Source organism: Balaenoptera ricei, chromosome 9 (genome assembly GCF_028023285.1).
Source record: "Balaenoptera ricei isolate mBalRic1 chromosome 9, mBalRic1.hap2, whole genome shotgun sequence".
NCBI classification, from domain to species: domain Eukaryota; kingdom Metazoa; phylum Chordata; class Mammalia; order Artiodactyla; family Balaenopteridae; genus Balaenoptera; species Balaenoptera ricei.
Window position 1 is genome coordinate 27,170,400 of NC_082647.1, and position 13,080 is coordinate 27,183,479.

A 13,080-nucleotide genomic window follows, 5' to 3' on the forward strand; every position below is an offset into this window, starting at 1 on the left:
ACTTAGAGAAAGTAGGACAGAGCAACTAGGATATTTTGAAAACAACAAAGAAACAGATGCTTCATTGCTAACTGCTTGGCACTCTGAAACTCTGAATATTTAAAAAGCATCAATTGTATTTCTAAAATTTGAGCAAGGTCATAGGCTAACAATACTATCCTGTAAAAAACTCTGATCATAAAACTAATGAAATCGAAAACTAGTGATATTTTGCAGGGCAGTAAAAGAAGGAAGGAAGATCAGGTAATTATTTTTGTATTTCCCCACACCCAGTGCTTGTCAATGAGAAGCTGCAGGGGAGAGACGATCTTAGATTATTTCTGCATCCCCAGAGCTGAGCACAGGATCTGATATAAAGTATGCTTGTTCTCAGATACTGAAGTTCCAAAGAATCACTCACGATACTCACTAAAAATGTATAATCTTGAGTTCCACTGTATAGGATATACTTATAATAACTTATACTAACAAAATATGTGTTGTTCATGAAATTCAAATTTAAATCTGGCAACCCTAATATATAATTAAAATTAAGAATGGGTATCCCATACGTCTAAGGACAGATTTCATAGCTGTGAGATAATCATCTACCTGGGTAACAAGGGTCTATAAATTAATTCTGTTTTCTATGGCTCTGAAAAGACTAAATTCTCTTACTTGGCCCCAAAGTAGGTTTGTTTATTTCCTTCTGTTTTGAGGCTAGAAATTAACACTCGCTTCTCAGCTTGGAGGTAACAGTGATTAGTCATATAGTGGGACTCAGTAGGTGAGTCTGACGTAGTAAACATTATTAAGGAACTTCTTAAATCAAATATCCTGATGACATTATTGCAGCTCCATTTTTTGAATATGAAGATTATGTCATGATAAGAGAAAATCTAGCTATTTCAGTATGTGTATATTTGTGTTTCAATGAAAAATGCCAACTGTTAACTTATTTGGATGGAGATCAATGTTCTAACCACTCTTTAGTTCTTAAAACTTCTCGTAATGAAATGATCATGAAATTTTCTGCAGACTGGCTGATTATCTTTATTCCTCAGGTATGCTCACCTCTGTTTCATTTTATATTCAAGCTGATTGATTTTCATTGATTCTGCTCCACCTTCGGGGACTCCAAACAAACCAGTCTTAAAAAGCTATGGTTATGGCAGTAAGGAAAGGAAATGGTTCAAGATCCCCATAGAATTAGAAAAAGACATTTTATAAGTTTTCTATTGCTGTGTAACAAATTGCCACAAATTTGCAGCTTAAAACAACTTCCATTTATTGTCTCACATTTTCTGTGGGTTGGGAGTATAGGCACAGCTTAACAGAGTTCTCTGCTTGGAGCTCAAGGCTGCAGTCGAAGTGTTAGTTGGGGCTGGGATCACATCTGAGTCTTGGCGTCCTCTTCTAAATTTCCACGTTTGTAGGCAGAATTCATTTCATTAAGTTTTTAAAATTTGAGGTGGCTTGCTTCTTTAAGTCCAGAAAACAGAGAGAGTCTTTGACTTCTGTCTCTGACTTCTAGACCCTCCTTTAAAGGACTCACCTGATTAAGTCAGGCCCACCCAGGATAATTCCTTTTGATAACTTAAAGTTCACTGGTTAAGGAAATTAATTACATCTGCAAAATCCCTTTATCTTTGCCATTTAATATAACATTATCACAGGGGTGACATCTCATCACCACATTCTAATGGTTGGAAGCAAGAGTCTCAACTACACTCATGGGAGGGCATTATATAAAGGTTTGGGTCATTGGGGCTTATCTTCGAAATCGACCTACTATTTTACTTACAGAATTAACTTTCAGATCTCAGCCAATTTTGGAAAGAAGTGAGATAAGAAGATAATTAAACTCCCCTCTATGAGATATAAATGTGTATTTGGAGAACTAGTGAGCAAAAAAGAAAAGGAGGTCAAAAGAAATAGAGAAGGCAGGCCCAACATTATGGTTCTAATAAAAAAGATTATCAGTGAAAATTCAGGGACCAGAGTGTTCAATAATTTTATGATAAGTACCATCTAGAATTCAATGTAAAATTATTTGCTTACATGTATAATTATTTGCTCGCTTGCATTTAGTGGAATTATTGGCTCATTTATATGTGGAATTAAAAGAAAAAACAAACAAGCTCATAGGTACAAAGGACAGATTGGTGGTGGCCTGAGATGGGGGATGAGAGTGGGTGAAATGGATGAAGGGGTCAAAAAGTACAAACTTTCAGCTATAAAATAAATAAGTCATGGGTATGTAATACGCAGCTTAGTGACTATAGTTAATATTCAAATATTTATTGCGTATTTGAAAGTTGCTAAGAGAGTAGATCATAAAAGTTCATCACAAGAAAATAAATTTGTAACTGTATGGTGATGGATGTTAACTAGACTTATTGTGGAGGTCATATTATAATATATATGGATATCAAATCATTACGTTGTACACCTGAAACTAATATAACATTATGTGTCTATTATACCTCAATAAAAAATTACCTGCTATAATGTTTTTGGAATATAAACCTCTACAGTGTCCCAGAATCTCAGAAAAGCTTGTTGCATGTAGGTTACATATAGAAACCGAGAATTGATCACTGATAATATAGATAATTATGACTCCTTGGATATATTGTGTATACTGCAGGTTTTCCACCATATATGTGGTCAGGATTTGAGTCCATTTTTCTTAAATATTGCGAACAAGATGATCCCAATAAACTAGAAGTCTTGGGAACATTTAAAAATGTAATATATAGGTTACATATGTTTCTGTCTGAGAAGAGAACAGTAATTAGAAATTGTCTTAAAATATATAGCCAAACCTACCTCAAGATAAGCCAGGAGAATATGGTTCATTCTGAAATGAAGGCAAGCAAGTAAACTTCAGGGTCATAAAACAAACAGACAAACAAATACTTAAGCTTTTGAAAAGAAGAACTTAGAAATGTTTTTATTGTATTGGCAAGTGGTTGCTGTCATATAGCTTTCGCAACCTGGTAACACAATTCCAGATATTACCTGGGTCAGCAAAATGCTGCCCTTCAGACAGATGACAGTTTATTAGATTTTCAAAATTGCACTTTTGGTGATAAAAATCACCTCAGGACTCAAGTACAAAAGAAATGGCATGTGTTTATATGAGTTTGATTCAGAGATTAGAAGATGTGAAATATTAATGCTATTTACAACATTCAATACCTGCTGAGTATAAATGTACACAGAGTCAGCATAAGATTCCTTCTGTCTGTGAGAGGACTGAAATCATACAAGAAGCGTTCAATCTATCAAAATTAGGAAACATTTTGGTGTTTGGTCCTCAGGTTGGTTGAATACTAAGGATATGGCTAAGAGAGATGGCAGGAGAAGTAGTATGTGGAAAGAACGCTGGGTTTAGAACCAAAAGTTCTTTCTTCCAACCCTGTCTGGGTCTTTTGTGCACTGGGTGAGTTATTTAACATTTTAAGGCTTCAATTTTCTCTTCAGTAAAATGGGGACAGCCTCCCAGGATGCGTAGTGAATGTTCAAGGGGTATGCAAATAATATTACCATAATAATTTGAATTATTATTTTCTACTGATTCTAAGCTAGGTACCATCCAAGTGTTTACTTCATAGGGAAGAGGCAGTCAAAGCACAGTAGGGGATGTGATAACAGGTTTGTAGCCAAAAAAAAAAAAAAAGGGAGTACTTATCAAACGTAATCTAGGACCGCTGACGATTCTCCATTCAAATCTATTCTCACTTTACCCAAACTCTTTCAGTCACAGGAGGTACCTGTCTGTGGGAAATCACTTAATCAGATTAAAATCTTTGTCCAACATGAAAAAAGTATAAAATGAAATGACAAGAAGGCTAAAGTTTGGGCAAGGATCTCTACTTATTACTTTTGTGTATTAATGTTTTGCATAGAATAGTACTTTAGAGTTAGGCAGGGTAGATGTAATCTCAATTATACCAAAGAAAGCTTTCTTACAGAAACTTTGCTGGCAAGATTTTTTTTTAATTGAAGTATAGTTGATGTATAATATTGTGTCAGTTTCAGGTATATAGCAAAGTGATTCAGATATATATACACACATATATTAGATTATTTTCCATTATAGGTTATTATAAGATATTGACTATTGTTCCCTGTGTTATATAGTAAATCCTTTTTTCTTATCTATTTTATGTATAGTAGTTTGTATCTGTTAATACCATACTCCTAATTTATCTCTCCCCCTTCCCTTTTCCCTTTGGTAACCATAAATTTGATTTCTGTGTCTGTGAGTCTGTTTCTGTTTTGTTTATAGGTTCATTTGTATTATTTTTTAGATTCCACATATAAGTGATATATAATATTTGTCTTTGTCTGACTTACTTCACTTAGTATAATACTCTCTAGGGCCATCTGTGTTGCTGCAAGTGGCAATATTTCATTCTTTTTTATGGCTGAGTAATATTCCATTGTGTATATATATATATATATATATATATATATATATATATATATATACCACATCTTAAACCAATTATCTATTGATGGGCATTTGGGTTGTTTCCATGTCTTGGATATTGTAAACAGGGCTGCTATGAACATTGGGGTGCATGTATCTTTTCGAATTGTAGTTTTTTCTGGGTATATGCCCAGGAGTGGGATTGCTGGGTCACATGGTAACTCTATTGTTAGTTTTTTAAGGACCCTCCATACTGTTCTCCATAGTGGCTGCAACTATCTACATTCCCACCAACAGTGTAGGAGGGTTCCCTTTTTTCGGCACCCTCTCTAGCATTTATTATTTGTAGACTTTTTGATGATGGCCTTTCTGAACAGTGTGAGGTGATACCTCATTGCAGTTTTGATTTGCATTTCTCTAATAATTAGCGATGTTGAGCATCTTTTCATGTGCCTGTTGGCCATCTGTATGTCTTCATTGGAGAAATGTCTATTTAGGTCTTCTCGCTGGCAAGATATTTCTTATGCACAAGATGAAAGGACAGGATAAGTGACAGAGCTAGTTACCAGAAATTAGGCTTTCTTGTATTACATCATGACCCTCTCATTTGTTTCCTCCTCCATCTCTCTCTCCCTCTCTCTCTCTCTCCTTCTCGCTCATTCTTGCTCTCTCTCTCTCTCTCTCACTCTGTCACTCTCTCTCTCTCTTAATTTATATATCTATATACCTAAAGGTTAAGTGAAAGAAACTAGTTTGGCTAATTAAAGTAAAATGATACTAAGAAACATTGCACACGAAACAGACAGAGGTTAAAAGGATGCTTTTCAGATTTCTCTCAGAACCTCCAAGAAAATCAGAGTCACACTGCAAAAACAACTCCCTTTGGAGGGGGACTTATTCACTCAGTGGCATCAAATCACACATTAATATAAAGAGAGTGAGGTAAGCTTCGTGTTTTGGCCAATTGTAGTTTCTATTAATAAATTTTAGAGGGTGACTTTATCAGTTATTTTCATGGTTTTAGTATATTCATAATTAATCTATAAATAACATTCTAGAAAAATTTCTTATTGAGTTCTCTGCAAACATTCCTTCTTCTCCTTTTGATTCTGCTCTCTTCACTGCTGTCAGAACTCTATCTCTTAAACAACTTATCTAATTATTTATTTCCCATTTCTTGCACATTTCTATTAAATCCAGATGGCTTTCAGGAAAAAATACTAAAGCCTCTGGCTAGGCATTCAATGCCCCTCCTCATGTGGCCTGAAATGACCTCTATGACCGTATTTTCACACATGCATCTCAACTCCATAGACCCACTCATGTGACTCTATTCGGGAACATTTATGTCTCATCCTTCAATAAATATTCCATATCAAATATTCCATATCATTGCATGAGACTAAGTGGCTGCAAATGCTGTCGCTTTGCCTAGAATATCATTCCTCCTTTTATGCCTGACAAATTCTGCTCAGGCTTCAGGATCAAGTGTAACTTTATTTATTTGTGAACTCTTTCCTGAATCCTGTGGGCAAGCAGTCTTTTCTTCCTCTGAGTTCCAGGAGATAGTTTTTCTTCCTCTTATAACATGTGCTACATTGCATTGCAGTTTATCGGTTTCCATATTTGACTTCTCTGTAAACTGTAAGTTCATCTGGTACCAGGACTGTCTAACTCATTCTTAATTCCACAGCACATGATATGGTGTTTGTGACCAGCAGATAATCAATAAATGTTTGTCAAATTAAATTGAAGCTCCAGAAGCTCTATTCTTTGAATTGCAAAAATTTCTTGGATTGATTCTTTAAAAAAAAAAATCTTTACTTTTTAAAATAAATATTTGGAGTCCTGATTTTATGTTCTAAGTAGGATGTAGTAGGTTGCAGTAAGCCAATACTCCCACTGTAGCGATGTGAAGGTGGATAAGTTGCAAAACTGTAGTGTTAAAAGGTTTCAGAAGTCTACGGAATCAACAAGGATTAGTTGGTGAAGTCTGTGAGCCTTATGCCCCTAACTCATTTTCGCCATAAGCCCTGTGGTTTTTATTTTGAGGTTTTTGCATAGCATAGTGATTTTCAGGGATATACATATCTATATGTAATGGCAAAACTGCCCATAAAATTCACTGAAAGTCGATCAGTGTTTTTATGTGTAAAATTTATCTCAAGGTAATTGAAACAAAGTGTGACTTTGGACTCGTTTTCAAAATAAAATGAGAAGCTATTAGGGATATGACTCTGTGCCCATATTCACGTGTGTTCAGGAATTCTTTTCCTCTCAGAATACACTTTAAAATTAAAAAAATTGACTTTCTAAAAATTGACTAAATATTTATCCAATAGACAAGATTGTGTTAAAGGCATCGAGCCTAAACTAGTCAGTTCGCACCACTTCTAACAAGAGCTTCCTCAGCCCCTTTGGTGACGGCACGTGTCGCAGGCTGCACTGAAGTGGGTTAAGGTGGATGTTAGTCATGTGGGATTTAGAACTGCCTAGAATGCAGTAAATACAAAGAAAGAATATACTCTCACAGGAACAAAATGGGAGTTTTAAGGCAGTGGTGCAAAATTTGATTGCTTTGGGATGGGTAGGTATGTTTTTAATGAGGTATTTGGAAAATATTCATAAAGAATAAGCTCTCTGTGATATGAGCTGTTTAATGTCATCTGATGGGAATATGATGAGGAAGTACATTTTTAGGACAAGCTTTATGTAACACTGATGGCCACAAAAGGACTGTCTTGTAACAAAAACATAAAGACCGCACCCCAAATTCCTTATTGTAACCTGAAAAACAATAATAACTAGACACAAAGTTCAGAAGGAGCTTGGGGAGTTCTAGTGTCTGACAGCGTATGCATCTAATTACGATATGTCACCAGAAGTCTGATTATGTTGGAGGGAGGGAAGGAGGGGGTGGCAGGTGATGAGATGGCAGCGCCTAAAACAAAGGATAACATTGTCTCTTTGTATCTGGATCGCTGTTCTTTGGCTCATAAGGGAATCTGCAATGTGCATGAACTCTTTGCCCTGTTGGTGCAAGAAACGAAGTGTTGCTGCTAGATGGGGCATTGTCACTCGATGCTTGGTATGAATACGGCAATATTTATCTTGTTTGGTTTGTTTCAGATTTTAGTGTTCACAGAGAGTATTTTAAATTTCAAACCATTTGATTCAACTTGAAGTCTCCACCTGCTCTTTTGGGACACAAATAGGAATGGTAGGATTAAGGGATGCTTTCTGACTCACCTCTTTCAATCCTGGCCAATACAAGAGGAAGGGAGCCACACAGCTGTGGAGAGCACAGCCAGCCTACCTCCCCCACAGGGAGGCAGGTTCCAGGCCTCCCGAGGATCCCACAGAGGCTCTCAGACTCACCTTTGCCAACCTTTGGCAGGCTGGCTTTTATTCCCAAGAAAAAGAGAGTCAATTAAATGGACTTCCAAAAAACTGAGTCCCGTATTAAAGGGACCCAGGAATGCCGGAAGACTGCTCTGGTAAACTGCTTTGGTGGGTGAAAGAGTGGTGTTATGTCATCTCCTCCTGCTGCGCTGTGTGGTTTTGAATTGCCTGCTGAGAAAGACAAGCCTGATTTTCCTCTGAGCCCCTGGCAAGCCTGTGTAGCTGTAAAGGTCAGACATGAGATTAATAAGGGTACACACAAGCAGAGTTTCCAAATTACCTCTTTACCCGTATATCGTTCATGCATTATTCATCAGCTCTTCTGCTGTGTGCTGAGAACTGGGGTAAGCACTGGGGAACAAAGACAAGTGTGACGTGGACCCTGTTCTGAAGGAGCATCATCTAGTAGAGAAGGACAGGCAGGAGAACAAATAAGGGCCATAACATGTTGTAGGGCGTCTGAGAGAATCAGTGCCGGAGGAAGAGTAGTCCTGTCTACCTAAAACGCGGGTCTTTAAACTGTTTTTTCCTCTGGATCCATTTGGCAGTTGACAAGATTTAGGTCTTAATGTTCCAGTTTCAAGCAAATGCTCAACAAAATATTTATTAAACATATAATTCAATGTGACCGTGTTTGGATCATAAGGTAAATTACAGAGCCATAGCTACTGCCCTAGTTCCTAAGTATATGAAAAGGAAATTAAAGCGTATCGTTCTAAGTTACTCTGAAAATGCCATAGTACAGGTGAAAGAACCCGGAACACCTGCTATTGCTTGGCTTTGCAAAAAACTAGCTGTGTGATCTTGGCCAAATCACTTAATTTTGACCTCAGTTTCCTTATACGTAAAATGAGAAAGTCCCCCATTCCAGACAGTAATGATTACAGAAAAACTCAAAGATAAGACTAAAAATAGAAAAAAAAAGAAAAGTGTAAATTCTTAACGGTATTTCTCCATGTGTAAACAAACTTTAGAGAGCAACTGGATGATTTTGGACTTCCCTTGAAATTCAAGCCAAATGGGGAGCCAGATGGTTGTTACCCACAAACCCCACATGAGATGAATCTCAGGAAGCCCATCTGCTTGAATTCCCCCCATTTCCACATGGAAGTGAGGATCTCTAGATATTCATAATCCAGTGAGTCATTTCATCTTCTCTCTTTTCTCGTGCGTGCCAAAGAAAATTTCTCCAGAGGAATATAAGAAATCTAAATTCTGACTGGTGTCCCTGGAGTATGCAGTAAATGGTTCTTACCATGAGTATCTGTAGAAAACTCAGAAGAGTACAAGGTAATATTGTGCGTTTTGTAAGTGAAATTCTATTCCCTACGACAGCTACTCAGAACTTCTAACCTTGATTGTTCAAATCAGCTTCCCGTTTGTGGTTTCCTCTCCCGTCCAATCCACTAATAGTGCACTACTGGATTAATCTTTTAAAGCAACTCTGTCCAATAGAACATTCTGTGATGATAGAAATGTTCTATATCTCTCCTGTCCTGTATACAGAAGCTACTAGCTTTTGGGCATTACTGAACATTTGAAATATGGCAAATGCAATTGAGGAGCTGACTTTTTCATTTTATTTAATATTGATTAATTTAAATGTAAACTTAGGCAACTACATGTGCTGGTGGCGTCTGCACTGAACATTACAGTTCTCAAGCACAGCCTTGACCATGTCCCTCCTTGACTCAAAATGTTATGTACCTTTGCTCTGCTTAAAATGTACCATTAAACTGTATTAAACATTCAAGAAATTCCATAAACTGTTTTCAAACTTTGCTTTTTATGCAATCAGTATTTTATCCGAAGTGAAATATTTGCTGTTCTCAAACCTATCTTCTGTTTTCCAGCAGTCACACTTTCCTTATGGTTTTTTAAACAAGTATTTTGTTCATTTATTTAACTATATCTAATGTTGAAATAGCTCAGCTCAGTTTTCCCAGCCTTTATAAGATCTTATCTCATTCATATCAGTTGACATCTCTCATGCTCATGAAATCCCATAGCCCTTATGACATTTAGTACATTTTACTGTATATTGTAACTATGTATATATGTTAAGTCCACTACTAGGTTGTAATCTTCCTGAGACTGTTGCCCATGTCTGATTTAACTTTGTATCCGTCCTGGCTCTTTTCACAAAGAAGAAATATAAATTAATCATTAAGCAAAAGTCAGTAGCATTGGATTTAAATCCCAGTTACCTGAACTACTACCTGTGTAATTGATCAGCGCCATGCCAAGGTACATAGCAAGGACACAGCAAATGCTAGCTAATTCATAAATGCTAAAGATGTAAGTTCAGAATTTTCATAGGCAGATTGTCATAGTTACTTTTGATGCACAAACAAAAGGCCATATTCTTTCACTGAAAGAATCACACAATAAGCAAATATCTTATTCTCCAAGACCGAGTGTGATAGAAAGAAGCTTGTTCTCTCTCACAGCAGAGAGAACTATTCTTGATCTATATTCACCTCTCTCTCCCTCACTAAAAAGTAGAGTTTGGGGCAAAATGTCAAGAGAGAAGACTTGAAACTTAGCCCCAGGGCAGGACCAACAGCAGATCATCCTGAAAGCTATTCCTTGGTAAAGGCAGCCCCACTTCTAGGGGAAGCATGTGGTTTCCTGCCCTCCTGCCATCCACTGTGTTCCTGTTGGCAGCACCAGGGTTGAATGACTTATTTTTTTTGGCCCTGGGCTTGAAAGGAATTATAAAGATACATGGGTAAAAGGAAAGAGAACAGATTTAAGGGGAAGCTGCCCTTCTCAGCATTTGAGAGAATTCTTTGTTCTCTGCTTTTGGACACTAATCTTTGGGTTATTTAGGCTGACTTTTTCCACAATGGTTGAAATCAAATGCTTTCAAAACTCTACAGTAGAGAATTTTAAAGATTTTCCTCAAAGACATAAAATTCTACTAAAATATTGGTGATTATGTTTAAATTACCAAATTCTTGATTCAAAAATATTTCTAAGGAATAGAATTGTTTTTATCTACAAAATCACTTGAACTAACTTCTGACCTACTCTTAGTAAGTGACAATGACTGATCTGCTTTAATGAAATAATAGGAAGTAAATCATCTGGGTTTGAATCCTAGTTTGCTATTTACTCACTATGTCATTAATTTTCTTACTTATTAGAGTCAGCTCCTTCTAGGTTCGAACATGAGTTAGTTGGGGCACTTAAAAACTTTACAATCACTCACAAGTTACTTAAGTTTCTTCATTTACGAAATAAACTATAAAATAATGATAATTCCTACTTCTCAAGAATGTAGTTAAATATGAATTGAATTTACATAAAGCGAGTAAAGCACTTTGCACAGTACCTGGCACATAAAAGGCACTCAATACATTTAAGTACCCTATGTGGGTAGTTTGTACTTTGCACAAACCTTATGTGGTTTGTACTAAGATAAATGCTATAAATTATTAAAGAACAGTTTCTTCTTTGAGCTGTTTATAACTCCTCCATGTAACCTCGACTATACTATTTTTTAAATCTTTTATTTGGAAATAGATGCAATGTTGGTACCAAGAACTCCATATACCATTTATCCAGATTCAAAAAGTTTTTAATATTTTGTTCCATTTGCTTTATCTTAAGTACTCTCTTCATATATTATACATCTATCATTACATCCTAGGCTGGGCTTTTTATAACCACATGTCCAGCTATCTGCAACAGCAGATAAAGTTTTTTCTCTTCTTGTTATTCATTATCACGGAAGACATGTGGCTTTCTTATGTAAAAACTAGACCTAAAAACGTTTTGGAAACGCCATACTCCAGATATGCCACTATCTGTTCTGTGTATCCAGCATATTACCTCCATATTAAGCCCCCCAGAGCAATACCTGGAGTGGTTTCCCCTCTAGAAAGTGAAGGGAAGCATTAGAGCAGCATTCTCAAACACTTTAGTTTTCGGGCCCCTTTCCCCTCTTACAAATTACTGAGTATCTCAAAGAGCTTTTTTTAGGTTTGTTACAGCTATCACTAGTTACCATATTGGAAAATAAACTGAGGAAAATTTTAAATATTTATTAATTCATTTAAAAATAATAATATTAAACCCATTACATATTAACATAAATAATATACTTTAGTGAAAAAAACTATATTTACCAATAATAAAGATGTTAGTGAGAAGAATTGTGTTGTTTTAATTTTAATCTTTTTAATGTCTGTCTTATTAGATGCCAATTAGATTCTTATTAGATTCTCATATGTGGTCTGAAGTCAACCCATTAAAATATACTGTTTTGGTTGAAGTATAAAAAAAAAGAAATCCAGCCTCATGCAGTTCATGGAAAAAGGAGTACATTGATTGCCTTTTCAGATAATTTATCTTTAAAACTATATCAAAACTCAGTAAGTGGTAGTTTCTTAAAGATTAATTGCAGCTCTATCTTTTAATATTCTATGAAAATGATGCGCTCTATTACTTTTAAATCCATTGGCTTCTTTTTCATTTTAAATGTATCTTTTACCCATGCATACATGGTTTTGTATCATCATTCATTGGCCATTTGAAAAATATTGGTTCACTGAGTTGTGCAGACCTTCTGCACATTTCATAAATATCAAAAACACATTTGTTAATATCCCCACTAATCTCCTTAGAAAATCCAACACTGGGAAGCTGTTAAACACATAGTGGCTCATAAAAGTTTTAAAAATGTATACTTTGCTTCAAGTTTTAATTATATCGCTGGCAACAAATACTGTCAGTTGTTTTCTTTGGAGTGACAGACTGACTTCATTTGTTTTTGAGAAAACATCTGCCAAATACTCACTTCTTTTTTTAAAAGCAGTTTATTAAGATATAATTCACATACTATAAAATTCACCAATTTAAATTTTAGAATTCATTGGTTTGCAGTATATTCACAGAAGTGAGCAACCACCAGTACAATAAATTTTAGAACATTTAATCACTCCCAAAAGAAAGCTTACATCCATTTGCAGTCACCATAGCTTCAGCACAACCCTCAAATCTTAGAAATCACTAATCTACTGTCTGTCTCTATGGATTTGTCTATTATGAACTTTTCATATAAATGGAATCATACAATATGTGGTCTTCTGTGACGGGCTTCTTTCACTTAGCATAATGTTTTCAAGATTCATTCATGTTGCAGCATGTGTCAGTACTTGATTTTTTATGGCTGAATGGTATTCCATTGTATGGATATACCATATTTTGTTTATTTAACCATGAGTTGATGGTCATTTGGTTGCTTCCACTTT